The sequence below is a fragment of the Phaethon aethereus genome (assembly GCF_964289735.1).
Source record: "Phaethon aethereus genome assembly, chromosome: 13".
Taxonomy (NCBI): domain Eukaryota; kingdom Metazoa; phylum Chordata; class Aves; order Phaethontiformes; family Phaethontidae; genus Phaethon; species Phaethon aethereus.
This window is the reverse complement of record NC_138589.1, coordinates 1,377,229-1,393,515: the sequence shown is the minus strand read 5'-3', so window position 1 is coordinate 1,393,515 and position 16,287 is coordinate 1,377,229.

Genomic DNA, 16,287 nt, shown 5'->3' with positions numbered 1-16,287 from the left:
TACCTCCAGGTTAGCCGGTGGAACAAATACCCTCCTCCTCCAAAGTGCTGAGGTACCTGGTGCACCTGCATAGCTCTGTGGCGATGCATACGTAGGGGGTATGGCTTCGAGAGCGACGGGTGTTGAAAACAAAAGGCAGTTCACCACAGTGTGCCCGTAATTACATTCGAGGGAGGAATGCCCAGGTGTCTTCTGGGTCTGTGAGATCTTTCTCCTGTAATCAGAGTGCGTTACACTCGGCAGATCGGGATGTCAGTTTTACTAAATTTTATAGAAGTATTTTCTAAATGTAAAAAAAGTATCTTTAGTTTGAAAATATTGTAATCTTTGTAACACTGGCTAACGTAGCTTTACAACTGTCCGTTTCGATGCTCTGTATGACCGAACAAAAGGGCACAGTGGGATCTGGTAGCTGGAGGTTTATCTGTTGATCATGTAGCCTGTTCAGCTAACGGCATTGGTTGTCACAGCCTGCTACGCGATGCATGGGTCATTTTTCTATTAACGTGTGTACTGAGTTGGATGGTCGACCATAAGGATACTACAAGTCTATTCACCTACTAAGTATTTCCCATTATTTCATTTTAATTTATTTTCTCCAATCTGATATGTAGCGCTTAACTTCAGCTCCGTGGTGTACTGATTTTCCTGCGAGTCAAGTAAGCAGTGATTTTTTGGTTGGTTGGTTGGTTGGTTTGGTTTTTTTTTTCTTTTTGTAGGGAAAGCAGATACCTGCTTACACCATCTGATTAACATATGTAATTGGTCCAGCAGATCTATATGCTCCCATCAAGACAATAGGCAGCACAACGTCTCTCCTTACAAACGAGATCGGTTGTGCGTCCTAGCTTCTTGAGAACGTGCGTGTCGTAACAGTCGTGGTACTTTTTCTACCATTGGAATGCACTTCAGGACGTTCAGCCATTCAGCCTGCTGGACTGGTTAACTGCTGGACCGTTGGACTTCTCCAGGTTACACTGAGGTGCTAACATGCTTAATTTTAATAAAGTATATTTTGTTTTGTTAAGTTTCCTGTTTCTGTGCTGTATATATGTTTCTGAAAGGTTGGTGGCTGTAGCTTGAGTTCTGTTTTGCAACAGCTTGTTATTCCTCATGAGCTCCACGGCCGCAACAGTGTGAATATGTTCATATAGGGCGAGGAAGAGGAGTTTGAGGTCTGTTTAGTGTACTACATGCCTGCCTACGGAGAGGTTAGAGCTGTTTTGATGAGCTGTTAGGACAGGGCTGCTCTCTAAATAGCCAGGAGCGATTTAGGCAGCGAGAGCCAGGCTTCCTTCCCCACGGTGCTTCTGCTGAAGGGGCAGCAGGAGTCCTACATGCTGGCGGAGGAAGGAGAAGGCACAGCCTCCTGTGCCCCAGCACGCAGGGAAGAGCTAGCATCTAGTATCTTGGAATCTGTAATTCTTCTTCCCAAAATTCCTCCTTTCAGATTGGCATAGAGCTATTAGTCTCGAACAATTGTAAGCAGCAAAAAAATTCAGCTGTGCCTCAAACCTTGTATTTTTGGGTTGAACTGGGAACATTAAATGAAGCCGCATGACAAAAGTAAATACTTTTCCTCATGAACACTTTCCCCCATTTGCTGCTAAATTAAGGTGAGCAACAGTACTGGCAGTGAATTAAGAGGCTAATTAATTCTGGAGGGAGGTACCTTAACATGTTAACAAATAAACTGTATTACTGCTCCACGCAAATGCTCTTTCTTCCATTTCAACTCCTCACATTTCTGCATCCTGTATTCTAACCTAGCCTATACCCTGGCGGTATTTTTCTTGTACTGGCATTGCCTATCTTTGGTTGCTACTTTCAGGTGTGTGTATATTTTCAAAAGTTATCCCTAGAGAAAGACTTGAAGAATGTTTATTTAAAATGGCCTTTATTATTCTAAGGGAAAACCTTAATTTAATCTTTGTAACAATCACACTTAGAGATTAATAGCAATTCCCTTTCTGGGTTTTGTACCTTTAATCCAGAAGGTTAATAATTTTATTTTACTTAAGATGATGCATTCTTGCTCAACATCCTCAAGCTGCAGAGCTCAACTGCTAAACAAGTTATGGATTCCCTAAGAAGCCTGTATCCAGTGTTGTGGTACAAGTTCATCTACCAGTTACACAAGAAATCTGGACATTTAACTCCATCTATGGCACATTTAACCATGTCATCCTAAATTCCAGACAATGTGGATGAGGATAACACAGCTTTCCCCATTATAGGCAGGCTGCTAGTCATCTTATCAGCTGGCTGATGGGGTTTTTGGTATCTGTAAGAGCTTCCAGTTGTTCCTTCCCTGGTTTCCCAAACTAGCTGCCAAAATCACACCATGACTGGCTGAAGCTCAGACTAGACTGAGTGAAAACAGCATTGTAACGTATGTGGTCTTTACCTAATGGCTAATTAGGTAAAATTGCCTAATGCATCTGTACAAGCCATGCGATCCACACCTCTGACTCAAACAAAAGAGGTTTTTTTCTGAAGGTGGTGCGCCTAATCACTTGGCTCTACCCGAAGTGTTTGCATTTCCAAGGACTAAGGTTTCTGAACTTTAATAAGGTAAAATCAGCCTTTGTGAGAAGGGAGTATAAAAAAAGCTTTGGCCACGAAGCCCCTATAAGAGCAAGGTGGTGACCTGTAGCCTGAGCTTTGTGTTGACTTCTTCATGATCAGATATGGATGGGAAGGGACTGAGAGGCTCTTACTTGACAAGAAAAGTTAACAAGCAGAACCAAACAGGAGAAAGAGAAGCTTCTCTCCAATGCAAAACCCTCTTGCCTGTAGATGAAACTGCACATGCACAAGGCTTGCTCAGTTCACCTGTATTTCAGAGATCAGTATCGCTCCCATTCAATTATTGGACAGATGGCTGTTTTCTTGATCACTAACACAGCCTTTCGCAGGGTGCGTTCCTCCACAAGGAATACTCTCCAGCATTCTGCCCAAACTCTTTATCTGCAGTTCTTTTCCATCGTTGGAAGCCATTGTATTGGAAGTTAGTGTGTTCCCATCCCAGCTCCACCTCCATTTCCCCATCTCATGTCCTGCCTCCAGCTTTGGACACTGCCTCCTTTTACAGTCCTTCCCGCTGTTCCTACCTCTGCCCCATGCCCCGGGCCCTGATGTGACAGGGCAGAAGTTACTCTGCCAGCAAGTGTCGTTATGCAGAGGCTGGAGACTTCTCTAGGAGCTGGTGTGCCAGCAAGCACAGACCGACAGGCTGGATGGTGGATATCTCTCCAATACAGCGTCAGACTTCCCTGCTCTCTATGCAGACAGCAGAAATGCTGAAATTCTGGGATAAGTTGAGACAGACGGTGCCAACAGCCTCAGCCTTCTCCTTGCCCTTCTCCTCCTTCTCTGCATCTTACCACATGCCTTCTTTTAATCTCATGACGAGGGTGTTAAGGCCCATTCATGGGGTTGGCTCGCCTTGCTATTCTTGCTCAGAGCCCAGGCAGCCTGTCAGGCTCCTTGTATCACTCCCAGAAAGCAGCAGCCCCCCAGGACCAGCGTGAAGGAGGGAGCATCCAAAGCTTTCACTTTCCTCCTGAGCAGAACACAGGAGCACTCCCAGGGTCCCAGCATCACAAACTCATCAGCACCCAAGGGCTGGGTGAGAAGTGGCCACGGAAAATTTGATCAGCTCTGGTCAGGATGTGCAGCCAAGCGTGCACTTCTGTCATGCGCTTCATAGGACAGCTCTGTCTTCATCACCTTGACTATTCTTTGGGCTTTAGACTGCACATTTTCTAGGGTAAAAATCACCTCTCTTGTCCACTTGCACATAGCACCCAGCAAAGCAGGGCTTCAATGCTGCCTAAGATCCTGGGTGATATACTTCTTAACCTCTGCTAAAAAATAAAGAATCAGCATCATTCAGCTGCTGCCCAGTCAGTTCTCACTTCAAAGAGCTGATTGTTTCCCTGCAGAAATATTACAGTTCAGATAGGCATGCTGAGACAGCCCCAGAGACCAGATGGGCAACTGCAAGGCACTAGCCACACCTGCGCTGGTCCCACAACTCACCTGGGAATCACTTATGCAGGCAAAGAACAAAAACGGTGTGCTCTTGTGGGTGGTGAGGTTTAAAGAATCAGTATGTCCCTTCTGATGGAATGTGATTTCAGAATGTCTCTCAAACAAGAAAAACATCCCTAAAATCCAGTTACCTCCTGAGAAGGATGCTCCATTTAGCCCTCACCATGTCATTTCTACTTTTCCTCCCAAATCACGCAGCAATTCTCCCTCAAATTCTTACTGCATCTCTCCTTCAAAAATGAAAAACCACGCTGCACAGAGCAGAAAGGTGCTACTACAGCTGGGTAGTCACACCATGAAAAATACTTAACCACAGAAAGGAGCTGCTACAGCTGGGTAGTTGCATGCCGCTATAGTGGCTACTACAGGAACAGCAGAAGGAGAACACACAGCATTTTATCCTAAAGCTTGCAAGTTCCAGGCTTGGGTCCTATGTCTGGAACCGCCTCCACACCACATCACCTAGAACAAGGGACCCCAGGTGGTCCATGTCATGCAAATCCTTCTCCTTTGTCTTTCTATACAAAGAACAAATGAAGAGTAGCTTTTTCTGTATATTCACAGCTTTGCATTGGTGTAGAATCAACCCAGTTCCTAGATCTTCCTAGATAAATCTGATGGATCAGGGTTGTTGTACACAAACTGTTTATCCATGTAAGAGTCTCACAGGCTCCTCAATTTAAAAAATGGGTTTTGTTCATGACACAAATCCTTAAGCTGAAACAAAGAACTGTGGTCAGGATGGCACCAGCCGTTCCACTGACCTTTCCCCCTGGAGGAGCAGCATCAGTAGCGACTACAAGGTGCAGAGCACAAGAACATGTCTCAGGATGGCAGCTGGAGAGCTGAGAACATCACAATAAAGGCAATAAAGAAGCTCATAATTTTCTCCCAGGCATGAACCAGCACCTCAGTCAGAGAACAAGGGGCAGAGAAAAAAAAAAAATCACCTATTTATTGTTCAGCTACTCTTCATCTGGACTCAGCAGAGTATCAGCTCCCTGCAGCCTCCATTTGCAGTCCACACGGGGTAAGAAGCCATGAGATAGCGACCAAAACAGTGTTGGCACTCAAGTTTGCCTTCTTCACATAGGAGAAAGCTGTTGGAAAACACTTGTAGTACTGCATTAGAAGAGTCTAGGAAAAAAGGCTCAATGTCAGCCCCCTCTTATCTCCTTTTCCTAGTACTGCCTTCAGCAGCAAGCTTGGAGAAGTGGACCCATCTCTTTCCAGGGCTGCACAATGGCATCTCGCTCTAAGCAGACAGGTAATGCTCAAGTTTGCTGGCAGAGACCTGGGAACCTTGAGAGCTGGGCCAAAATGCTGTACTTGGTATGGGACAACAGCTGAGCTGTCTTTCAGGCTCAGCCCTAGGATGTAACTACCTGATAACCAAGAGTTCTGCACCTTTATAAACCCTCTCTGCTGACGCTTGAGTGAATGTGGTGTGGGCCTCCAGTGAGACCAAATCCCTGTTGTTTACACCACTTAACCTGTTTGCAAGTATTGATTTGAAGGGTTTTTTCTACCACCCCAGACCTACTGTGCCGACTTCTTTCACCGCAAGCAAGCAGAGCAATTCCTTTTCTTTTAAAAAAAAAAAAGAAAAAAGGGTTTTATCACTAGATAGCTCTTCTTATGGGAGCTAAAATGAACTTCAGGATCTGCAGTTATGGCTGCAGCTCATTGCCTACTTCCTCGCTCAGGGCTGACACCCCTCTGATCGGTGAAGATGCTTCTTGCCTTCCTCTTTGGGGTGAAATCCTGCCACCCCTACACCCCAGGAACGCTTGTAGCTGGAGCGGGCGAGGTGGGCTCAGGGCGGGCCCAGACTCCCCTCAGTGGGCCCAGGGCAGGCCCAGAGTCCCGTCAGCCACCAAGGGCCATTTCACATGGCCTCGACCGCCCTCCTGCCGCCCGGTGACAGGACACTAGGCCCGTCTACCGGGGATGGTTTAGGTGGCCCCGAGACAAGCGGGGACCCTAGGTTTGCTAGGGAGGAGCCCCACGGCCCTGGCAAGGGGACACTGGGCGCCTGTCCCCTCCCCCTCCCCTCCACGCTCCGCCACGATCCCACAGTGCTCCGGGGCACCGCCTGCGGGGCCAGCGATGCGCGGTCCCCTTCCCTTCATTCAAATAAGCCACGGCGGGCCGCGGCGCGGGGCACGGCGGGAGTTGTAGTCCTCCACGCCCCTCCCGGCGCGCACCCCAGCGGCCAGGGGGACTCGCTGTCCCGGCGTGCCCCTGGGCGGGGCCGCCGGGGCGGGGCGAGGCGGGGCGGGGAGCGCGGGCGAGAGAGGCTCAGGGGGTTCGCGCCGCGCACGGTGCTGCCGCCGCCGCCGCCGCCATAGTGGGAGCCGCGGGGTGAGTGCGGGGTGGGGGGGGCGGGGCGGCGGCGGGCACACGGCGGGGCGGCGGGAGAGGGTCCGGGCCCGCCCGCGGGCCAGCACATGGCGCTGCCCCACCCCGCGCTCGCCTCGGCCGCGGCCCCGTGGTCCGGCCCCAGCCCCGCGGCGGGGCGCTGCCGGCAGCCGCGGACCGGGCTGGGCGGGAGCCGGCGGCCAGAGCCGCCCTGACCTTCCCCGTCTTTGAGGCGCCGGCCGCGCGGGTCCCCGAGGGGCGGCGGCCGGGGCCCGGCGCCCGCGCTTACCGGCTGAGGGAGCTGAGCGGCGGCGGCGGCTCTGCCCGGGGCTGGGGGGGGCGCGGCGGGGCTCCGCCTGTGACGGTGGGCTGAGGCGGGTGGAAGCTCCTCCGGGCCGCAGGCTCGGGGAGCAAATCCCTCCGGCGGGTGGCCGGTAGGCAATGGCCAGGTGAGCGCGGAGCCCCGGCCTGTGGCAGCGAGCGGCTCTGCCCGGGGCTGCTCTCCCCGGGGCTGCTCTCCCCGCTCCAGCGGGCTCAAGCTTTACTGCCGCCACGGTCTGAGGCACCGGGACTTCTGGGCACCGAGTGTGGTGCCCGTCGGTGCTTCTGCCTTGCTTTGCGGTGGCTTGGCCGAGGGGAAGAGCTCCCGGAGCTGCGAGATGGCTTGGGTAGCGTGAAAGGTGTACCCGAGTATGCTTTCTGCTTCCAGTAATTTTGATCTTCTTGCTGTATTACTGTCTTGCCAGAAGGTTGTGCGGGGACCGAAGTTAATCTGACGTGGTTGAATCACTTTGTGACGTCGAAAACGAAAGGTTCACGCTTCCTTGGCGTAAAACGAGCAGAAGGGCATGTGCTTGGTGATCTGCTGTAGCCGTCTAGTTGCCAGTTTCCAGTGTGATTCTACAATAGATGATTTTTTTTCTTCCACCTCTATAGCTGTTGGCGCTTTTTAGCTTTAAAAACAATCAAAACCTGGACAAATTTCCAGCAGCGAGGAGCATATCTTGCATTTTGTTAATATGAGATCGCTTTCTGAAGACATTTAAGTCCCAAAGATGCTGTTCCTGCGTTGATTTCACTCCCTAAGGCAGGCTGTAATGCTTCGCCTGTTCGTTCTAATTTGAAGTCCGTCACTCCCAGTGTAAATGTGTATTTTGGAGTTGGATTTGTGGCATACACACTGTATCGCAGTCGAACTGGAACAAAGCCCAGGTGAATGCTTGAGTAGGAATTGGTTGCAGATCTGTTGCTTGAAAGTTAAACTTGATTGCTGAATCAGCTCCCTTCTCAAGTTGATACTTTTTTTTGATTTCTCTTTTTCTGGTAGGAGGAGTTGTGTTCAAGCAATGTTTTCAGTGTTTGTGGTGACTTTAAGTTTTCTTTTAGCAGCAACGAGAAGAAAAGGCATTTCATAGATCTCCACGTAGAAGTAGAGAAATTACTGTATATAGTGTCATTATCAGTGAAACACATCATCTAATTTAAAGTGCAATGATATTTTGGCTCTCTTTTGGACTGTTTAGCTGTTTTCCCACTGCGGTCCTAATGATTATTTCATGTTCTTCCCTAAAAGATTGCAAGTTATTTGGTAGATGATTAGAAATAGATTTGCTTTAACATCTGTGTTCAGTTCTTCAGAAAAATGTGAATGGTGACAAGTTTCTGCAGTTCTCTCTGCTGGGATTTCTTTTGTCTCTGTCATTAATAATAGGGTTGTTTAGTGGTGGTGTGGAATATGTTTTGTGTAAGGATTGCGATATATACTAATAACTGGTAACATTTGTAAGCATGATTTCTTTCAGTTGTCTTAAAACTCTTAAATATTGTAGCTTCATAGCCGGTTTTGATATTCATATTTGTGCATGAGCAATTGGTGTGCTTACATACCGTGTTTCTGGAAGCAGGTCTATTGTGTGTTGCCAGGGAGAAAAAAAAAAAGGAAGCAAAGCAGGACAGGAAACATGTTTTTTGGAAGTGTTAGATGGTTGGGTAGATACCATAGGAAAAGTTTCGGTGACTTTTTCAGGCGTATTTTTGAAATTTGGACCTGATACCGATCATAGGGATGTGAGGTATCACAAGCCTTGCTTACACACGTGAAAAGCTTGTGGATCGGAAAGCATGTTGGAGAAATTTTTCCATACTTTGAATGCTGCCAATCAGTAGTAGAGGAATGCTGTGGCTAAACCTAAAATTATGGGGTAATATAATGCAAAATGGCAGTGTTATCTCGGTCCTCTTGCATTTAGCACTGCACCAAGGTGCTTAGGGTTGGGGTTTTAGGAGTAACTACCTTTGTACTATCTAATTCAGGATTCTTATTTACACAACTGGCTGCTTTGACAAACATAAAGTGATTGTTTTCAAATGTGCCCAACTTCAGTTGTGAACCGCAAGAAAACTTGCAAGGGTCAAATCGCAGTTGTTGGTAGAAGCTCTATTTGGAATAAAAAATACTACTGAATATCATTTTGCTGCTGAGTTAATAAACAAACATGGTTATTTTTTAAGTAACGAGTTGGTAGAGAGGAATGGGTTACAACTAAAATATGACTTCTTTGCTTCCATAACTTAAAAATCAGCTCCTAATTTTCTCTTAAAGTGAAACAGCAGTCATGATAGAGATGGGTGGATGGAAATATCTTACATTCTGCTGTTTCTTGGAGATTAAATGTTATGTTACTGTGCCTGTAAGAGAAAGAAAACTGTGGTGCAGCAGTTCCTCCCCTCCTGCCCCCCAGTAACAGAGGAGATACTTTAAAACTGAGCAGTCTTGGGTTCATCCTGGAGAAAAGAGATGTGACTCCAGCCTTGTAGACTTGAATTCAGTTTTTGGATTGCAGCAAGAACACTGTGGAAAAAATGCCAGACATGTAGTATTGTAGCTATTGCTTAACAACAAAACATTGTGTCTTCCTATCCAATTATATGTAATTAATGTATGTCAATATATTTGTATATCATCTCGACTGACTCTGTCGGGGTTGTCAGGTTGCAGATAGGATGAGCATCAAGCTGTAGGCACAGCGAAAGCTTTTCCAGAGGCCTCCCCATGTGTTTTATGTACTAGTGGCCTTGTACTTGCTGACATCTGTAACAAAAAAAAATATAGTTCAGGTTGGCATAATTCCTGCATTAATTTGTTTTAATGACATGGGAGGAGAGGAATAAAAAGACTGAGAAGGGGAAAGTCAATTTATTTTCTGTATTTTTCAAAAGGAAACAGACTCTGCCTTTGCCTTCACACTTCCCCTTTCTTCCTTTCCATCCTTCCACTGTCCACATATCTAGACTTAATAATTTTTAGATCTGAAAACGTATTTAGAACAATGTGATTTCTTGCACAGCGCAGCCCATAGCGCTTACTAGGTGAAGTTCTGTGTTGAAATCACTAATTTCTGATTGGCCTGGAGCAGTAATTTTCAGACTGTTAACCTCCATGGATCAGTCAGCTACTGTGGAGATGATAGCGAAGATACCCAAGAGAAGCACTTCTTTCTCCCAGTCTCTGAACACATGAATTTGCTCCTCAACTGGACATGTCGTAGGTTTTCAAACAGAGAAAGATTGACCGCTAAACTGGAATCTCTCAGAAAGAGGTACAGGGTGTTTAAGATAAATGATTGATGATGTATGATGTCTCCGAGTAAGTTCCAGTATTTCATCACCCCGGTGTTAACGTGCATTCTGCCTGGTCTGGGCTTGTTTAGCCTAGAGAAGAGAAGGCTTGAGCGGGGCTTAATCCTAGCCTCCAGTATCTGTCAGACCATTTTTGGGAAAATGGAGCTGGGCTTTTCACAGGGGTACTTGGTGGGAGGACAGGAGACAAGGGACATGAATTGGAACAGAAGGGATTCGGGTTGGCCATGGGGAGAGCTTGCCCTCTGCGCTGGAACAGCTTGCCCACAGAGGTTATGTAGCCTTCAGCATTGGAGGTTTTGGGGATCAAAGTGGATAAAGGCGTGGGCGGCCTGGTCTGATCTCCTAGCTGATCCTGCTTTGAGCCGGAGGACGTCCCTTACAACCTGAATTATTCTGTGATAATTTGCGTAGTTTCTTCTGTTGAGAGTGTATGCCTTTGGCAAAGGAAGATGATCTGTTATCAAGTGATTCTTGGTGTAGGTGAATAGATGATCTGTTTGAGAGAAGATTAACTAGTCCTGTGATGCTGGGTCCGTTGCGTTCCTAGAAAGTGTGCACAGGAGACGCTCCTGTCTTTGTAAGTTCTATGGGCAATAGAAAAGAGATTGAAGGAAAAATAGTCTAAAAGATCTCTGCTGCTTTACTTTTTTACTGCAGTCTAAAGACTGCTCACTTTGTTTAATCAGAGTGATCAAAAATACATGTGTGGTAGAAATTGCATGAATAACAGGAACTGAAACGACTGAGAGCTCTTTCGTTGTCCTTATTTACTCTTGTTAATCAGTAGTAAAGGGTGCAGCAACTGATCGTCTAAATCATGTTTGCCATGGATTTGCTTGTACCCCAGGACCGATAGCACCCATTTAAGGGGAGTATTGGCACTCTCTTGTTACCATGATTTCCAAATCTTCCAGAAAACAAGCTTGAATTCAGTCCTAGAGGTTAACTTTGGTGCAGTGATGTGTAGGGCCAGCTTTAATATCCAGGGAGCGTGGTTTATTGATGGTCTGATTATTTGTGGAATAAGTGTAGTCATAGCTGGATAATAGCTGGCAATTTTTTTTTTTCTGTTAGCGTGTTAGAATGCATTGGTTTGAGGCTCTTCCTCTTTAAATTCAGTGTTTTCTTTCTCAGCGTTCCACAGATCAGAAAGTCTTTACTGAGCTTATTTGCCTGTGATGGTTGTTCATTGATTCTTCGGATACAGCTTGCTTTTTAAATGTGGCAATCTCTGGGAGACCATGTGAGTTTTCTTTAGCAATTTATAGTATACTTTACTGTTGCTCATGCTAGTTTTTGTTGACTTTTTCAGAAAATGTAGGATTCCTATAGAAGTGCAGGTCTGCCATGCTTGAACTCAAAAAGACTTAATTTTTAAAATTGATCGCAGTAAGCTTACATATGTCCAGGTCTGATAATGCAGTAAACACAGCTGCTGGTTAAAAGAATTATTTGGTCTTTCTTCATACTGCGGAGATGGGACAATAGCCTCATAGCCCAACTGCTTCAAATGTTACTGGTGCTTATATGTTTCAGGAAAAGCAATGTTTATTTGTCAGTCAGCAGGTGACTCTTTCTATTTTTGCCAGGTAAAAAGGTGGCTTTTCCTCGCGTTAAACCTCCGAGTAGCTCTGGCTTGAGCAGAAAGAAGGACTTCGTGCTTGCAGCATGCTGACAGCGAATCATCTCCACAGTGTTATGTGGTTTCTTGTTTGTTGAAGAAAGCCATGGGAAGAGTTTTCATCCAGACCTTTTGCAGAAATTGGTCATTTAAGGACTGTTTTCCCCTTAGGAGTTACAGGCAGTGATGGTGTGTCCGTGCTGATCTCTCATGCCCAGAGTTAAGGCAGAGAAGGAAGAGGGATGGATATAGATACGAATGCCTAAGCTGTGGACAGACACAAGATTCTGTGTTTCTGGGGTTTATGAACAGAAGATCTGCTGCCTGAGGCCAGCATAACCTTAGTCTAATTCAGGGCCAACTCATGGCCCGTGTGAAGGCTCTGTTCGCTTCTGGTCCTCCTCTGTCTCGTACCTTGATGCATCTTACTCCTTGGTTCCAGTCACGCAGCTTCACAGGATATTGGTGCCATTTGCCATGTGCCAAAGCAGATGACGGGGAGCTTAATTCAGGCAGTCGTCTCCCTTGTGGACCAGCATGGTTGGTGGCACAGGCCACAACAAGCTGGAGGAGCCTTTGGGAAAGGGGGAGAGGCTTTGGGATGTAGTATAGCCTTGGCCACATCGAGCAGCAACAGAAGCACTGGGCAGCATAGACTGTGCGGGCTGGGCTGCTGGATTTAGGGCAACGAAGCTGGTGAGGGGTCTGGAGCGCAAGTATGATGAGGAGCAGCTGAGGGAACTGGGGGTGTTTAGTCTGGAGAAGAGGAGGCTGAGGGGAGCCCTCATCGCTCTCTACATCTACCTGAAAGGGGGAGGTGGGTGTTGGTCTTTTCTCCCAAGGAACCAGTGATAGGACGAGAGGAGACAGTCTCAAGTTGCACCAGGGGAGGTTTAGGCTGGATATTAGGAAAAAATTCTTTACTGAGAGAGTGGTCAAGCATTGGAACAGACTGCCCAGGGAGGTGGTGGAGTCACCATCACTGGAGATGTTTGACAAATGTGTAGACGTGGCACTTGGGGACATGGTTTAGTGGGCGTGGTGGTGTTGACTTGACGGTTGGATTTGATGATCTTGAAGATGTTTTCCAACCTTAATGATTCTGTGATTGTGGGGCTCCGTGGAAGTCCTGTTGAAGTTGGGAGTCTGTGACCGCATGTAGGAAAGCCTGGTGTCGTGGGGAACTGGGACGTTCTGTGTGGTTTAGGGTATGAATTCCCGCTCCTGTGCTGCGAGATGCTGAAGACGGGAGCTTTCCTGTGCGTTCAGGGATGCTGTGTACCCCAAGGCATTGTGCGGCGGTAGCAGTGCCGGGCTGAGGGATGAACATGGGATGAAGATACTGGGGATACCATGGTGCCATGTAGGATGAGATTTATAGGAAGTGTGGTGAGAGATGTGTAGAGGGCCGGAGTTTACACTTGAGGATCTGTCGGTGTGCAGCCTGGCAAAGATATTGGAAAATTTGATTTAGACATCGCTGAGGAAAGGTCACCTGTAGAGCGGCGATCCCGGTTCTGCAGTGTCAGTGTAGACCTGTTGGAGAGAGCTGTTGGCAGCTGCAGCTTTTGTGCACTGTATTGGGTTTCCGCTTGAGCACTGACTTCTGGGTGGTATTTGAGGTGGGAATAAATTTTCTAATATGAGCAGATTCCAAGAAATTGAGGGAGTAATGTGAGTTAAAGTATTACACTCCGTGTTGGTAGCTTAGCTTTGCTGCTGTGCTTCTGCAAAGAAGGTGTTAATCAAATGGGCTGTGATGTTCGTAAGTGGGTGCGATGAGGTAGGGTTGGTTTGAAGTGACAAAGGAAAGAAAGTTAATTAGTTTAAGGAATCAGTCTCCTTTTCCATGGGGAATTAAGGTGGAATATCCAATAATACACTTACACAGTGGTAACTTCCAGCAGGTGCCTTTAAAAGGACCGATGTGCTACATCTTACGTGCTTTCTAGCTTATTGAAACTCTTTTCATCTGGCTTAATGTTAACTGAATTTTCTTGCCTCTGTAACCAAACTTTTGAGCGAACCATGGATAGATTTGGCTGGATGGCTCTGAGGCACAGCGGTGTTTGTCCTAGTGTTTGACAATATCGGAACATGTGCATTCTTCTTAGCTTTGGAATAGATCTTAAAAGCTTTTATATTACATTTATCTCATCAAAACAGCCTGATAAATGTGTCAATACAAACTTACATGGATTGTATCTCATTGAAAGGGACTGGGCTTGATGACACACAAGATCATTCCTATCCTGTTCTTTCTTTAGGTGTATCTCTAAGCTTCTTACATCTGTGATGACAGGCAGAAAACATAAGACAACATGGAGGAAAAGGTGACAAATCAGAAAAGGAAAATAAAAAACATTTCCAGGGGGAGTGAGAGTCTTCAACAAAACCATATATGAGTGGCACAGGAAAAAGAGCAAGAATGTAACAAAACAAAAAATAATCAAGGATCATTAATTTCAGCAGCATTTTATTATTTTTTTTAGTTTGGTTCTCACTTCTGGCAAAATCAACATTATAACTGGTCAAATTTATGCTGTTTTTGTTTAATGGTATCTTACCTGCCAAAATCCAAATACAATTTTTTAGAAGGATATAGCAAGGTAGCATACTAATTTTTAGTTTTAGAAACCATAATACTACTTTCTGCATTTAAAATAAGAATTCCTTAATTTCTTGCAGTCTCAAAAGACTTTCTCACAGTTTCAGGAATGGAACAGAAGGCATCTGGTGCTTGAGTGAGGCTGTTGTGCCTTGAGGAGTTGAAAGCCTTTGGTTCTAAACAAGGTACAGTGCTAGCAGACAGCTTGATCTTGGGTTTGTATGACGGTACAGTGAGCTGTTAAGGGTGAATACATGCCGTGTGTGGGCACAAAAATTTCATTTAGCAATAGCTAACTATAGCTTCAGGAGCATAAGCTGGTGGCCTTTTGCTGTTCTCAGTGTTGGATGCGTGGCTGTTTTAACATCGATACTGTCAACTAGAGTTGCACTTGAGTGTTTAGGAAGGATATCTGATAGTGATGTGAGTTCATAGGTCGAAGTTGAAGTCATGATGATCCATAAAAAGTGAGCAGAAGTGATTTTTCATTTGGACTGATTCTTGGCTCCACCACAGCCATCCCAAACTACACACCTCTAGCTACCTGCAGGTCTGGAATGGAAACAGCATACTTCAAAACTAAATACTAGTACTTCTGGTTTTCCAAAGAAAATGTGAGAGTCCTCCCTAACAGCAGGGTGGGCGTCACTTGGTAAAGTTTCCAGGGAGTTGGTACAATGGTTTTTGAGGTGGTTTTCTTTCAGCATAAAATCCTTTAATACAGGCTGAAGTTGTTTGATTTCTACATCTGCTTCAGGTTAGGCTGGAATGTGGCAGTTGTGGATGTGCAATGAATATGACTTCTTCTCTTGTAAAGAAGTAGGTTTCAGTTGTTTGGGGTGTGCATGTGTTTTGTTTCTTAAACCAGTTGTAGTTGGATTATTTTTAATTTGTGATCTGTTTCCCCAGAGGGGTGACCGCACTGGGTAAAACTCCTTCAGACTGAGTCATGTATTGCAAGTATTAGTGGAGCACAGCTGATGGTGACTGATGCCAGATTGTAGATCTTTTTGGAGCAGTTCAAATAGGAGTTATGCAGCAATAAGTCTTTGAATTTTTAGTCTATGTTAGCGTGCAGGGTTACTGAGTTGGACCGTATTGCCAAGGTGGTTGATAATGAAATAACGGTCTTTAAAAATGGGATAGGTATACTTCTATCTTAAGTTCATTTTTGACCTCATCCTTGAATAAAATAAGTTTCTCAGGTGTACTTGAGAACCAGCATGCAGCCAGCTGGATGTCAAAAACCATGGAGTCTGTGGTGTGCTTTTGTGTTGACACAATCAAAGCTCCTCCTGCTGAACTGCTCCTCTCTTCACAGGCTACAAAACATCCCTTTCGCAGCAGGGAGAACCACCTTGCTAGGTATATATGCTGTCGTAGTCTCGGCTCCACAGACACCAACCACCTTCTCGAGTAGTCTGGGTGTCTAAGCTCTAGCAGTTGTTCTTGATTTGTATTTTACTTTGGTCATTGAATTTACCACCCTGAAAACTTGTATGATACTCTTGTTATAACATTGACCTAATAGAAGACATTTGCTTTTGTGTAAGCCCAGTCAAATTTGTGTAATGTAAACATTTTTGGCCATTTCAATTCCTATTTGTGTGAGTAAAGTTCAAACAGCCAAAGGCCTGCAATATGAGGAGAGCTTTCTTGTCTGTGCACAGAAATGTAGGCCTGGTAATGGAGATCTTATGGATATGTTCTTTGCTTCTCTTAGGAACTTGTCAAATTTTAAACAGGTCTCTGAGTAATTGACATCTAAAGGAAGCCAAAACAACTGTCCTGAACCAGAATTTCACGCCTTTCCGGGCTGCAATACAAACCTGTAGCTCAAGGGTTCCTGGTCGGGGATTGCAGAGGGACTAGAGGCAGATCTTGATGTTTAGCAAGTATGATTTAGTTCACTTGAAGTAAACTCGGATCTTAAAATGTAATGTAGTGGGTTTTGAGCGCAGCATTGTTGCGTTTTGATTTTTAGCACAATTCTTCAGGC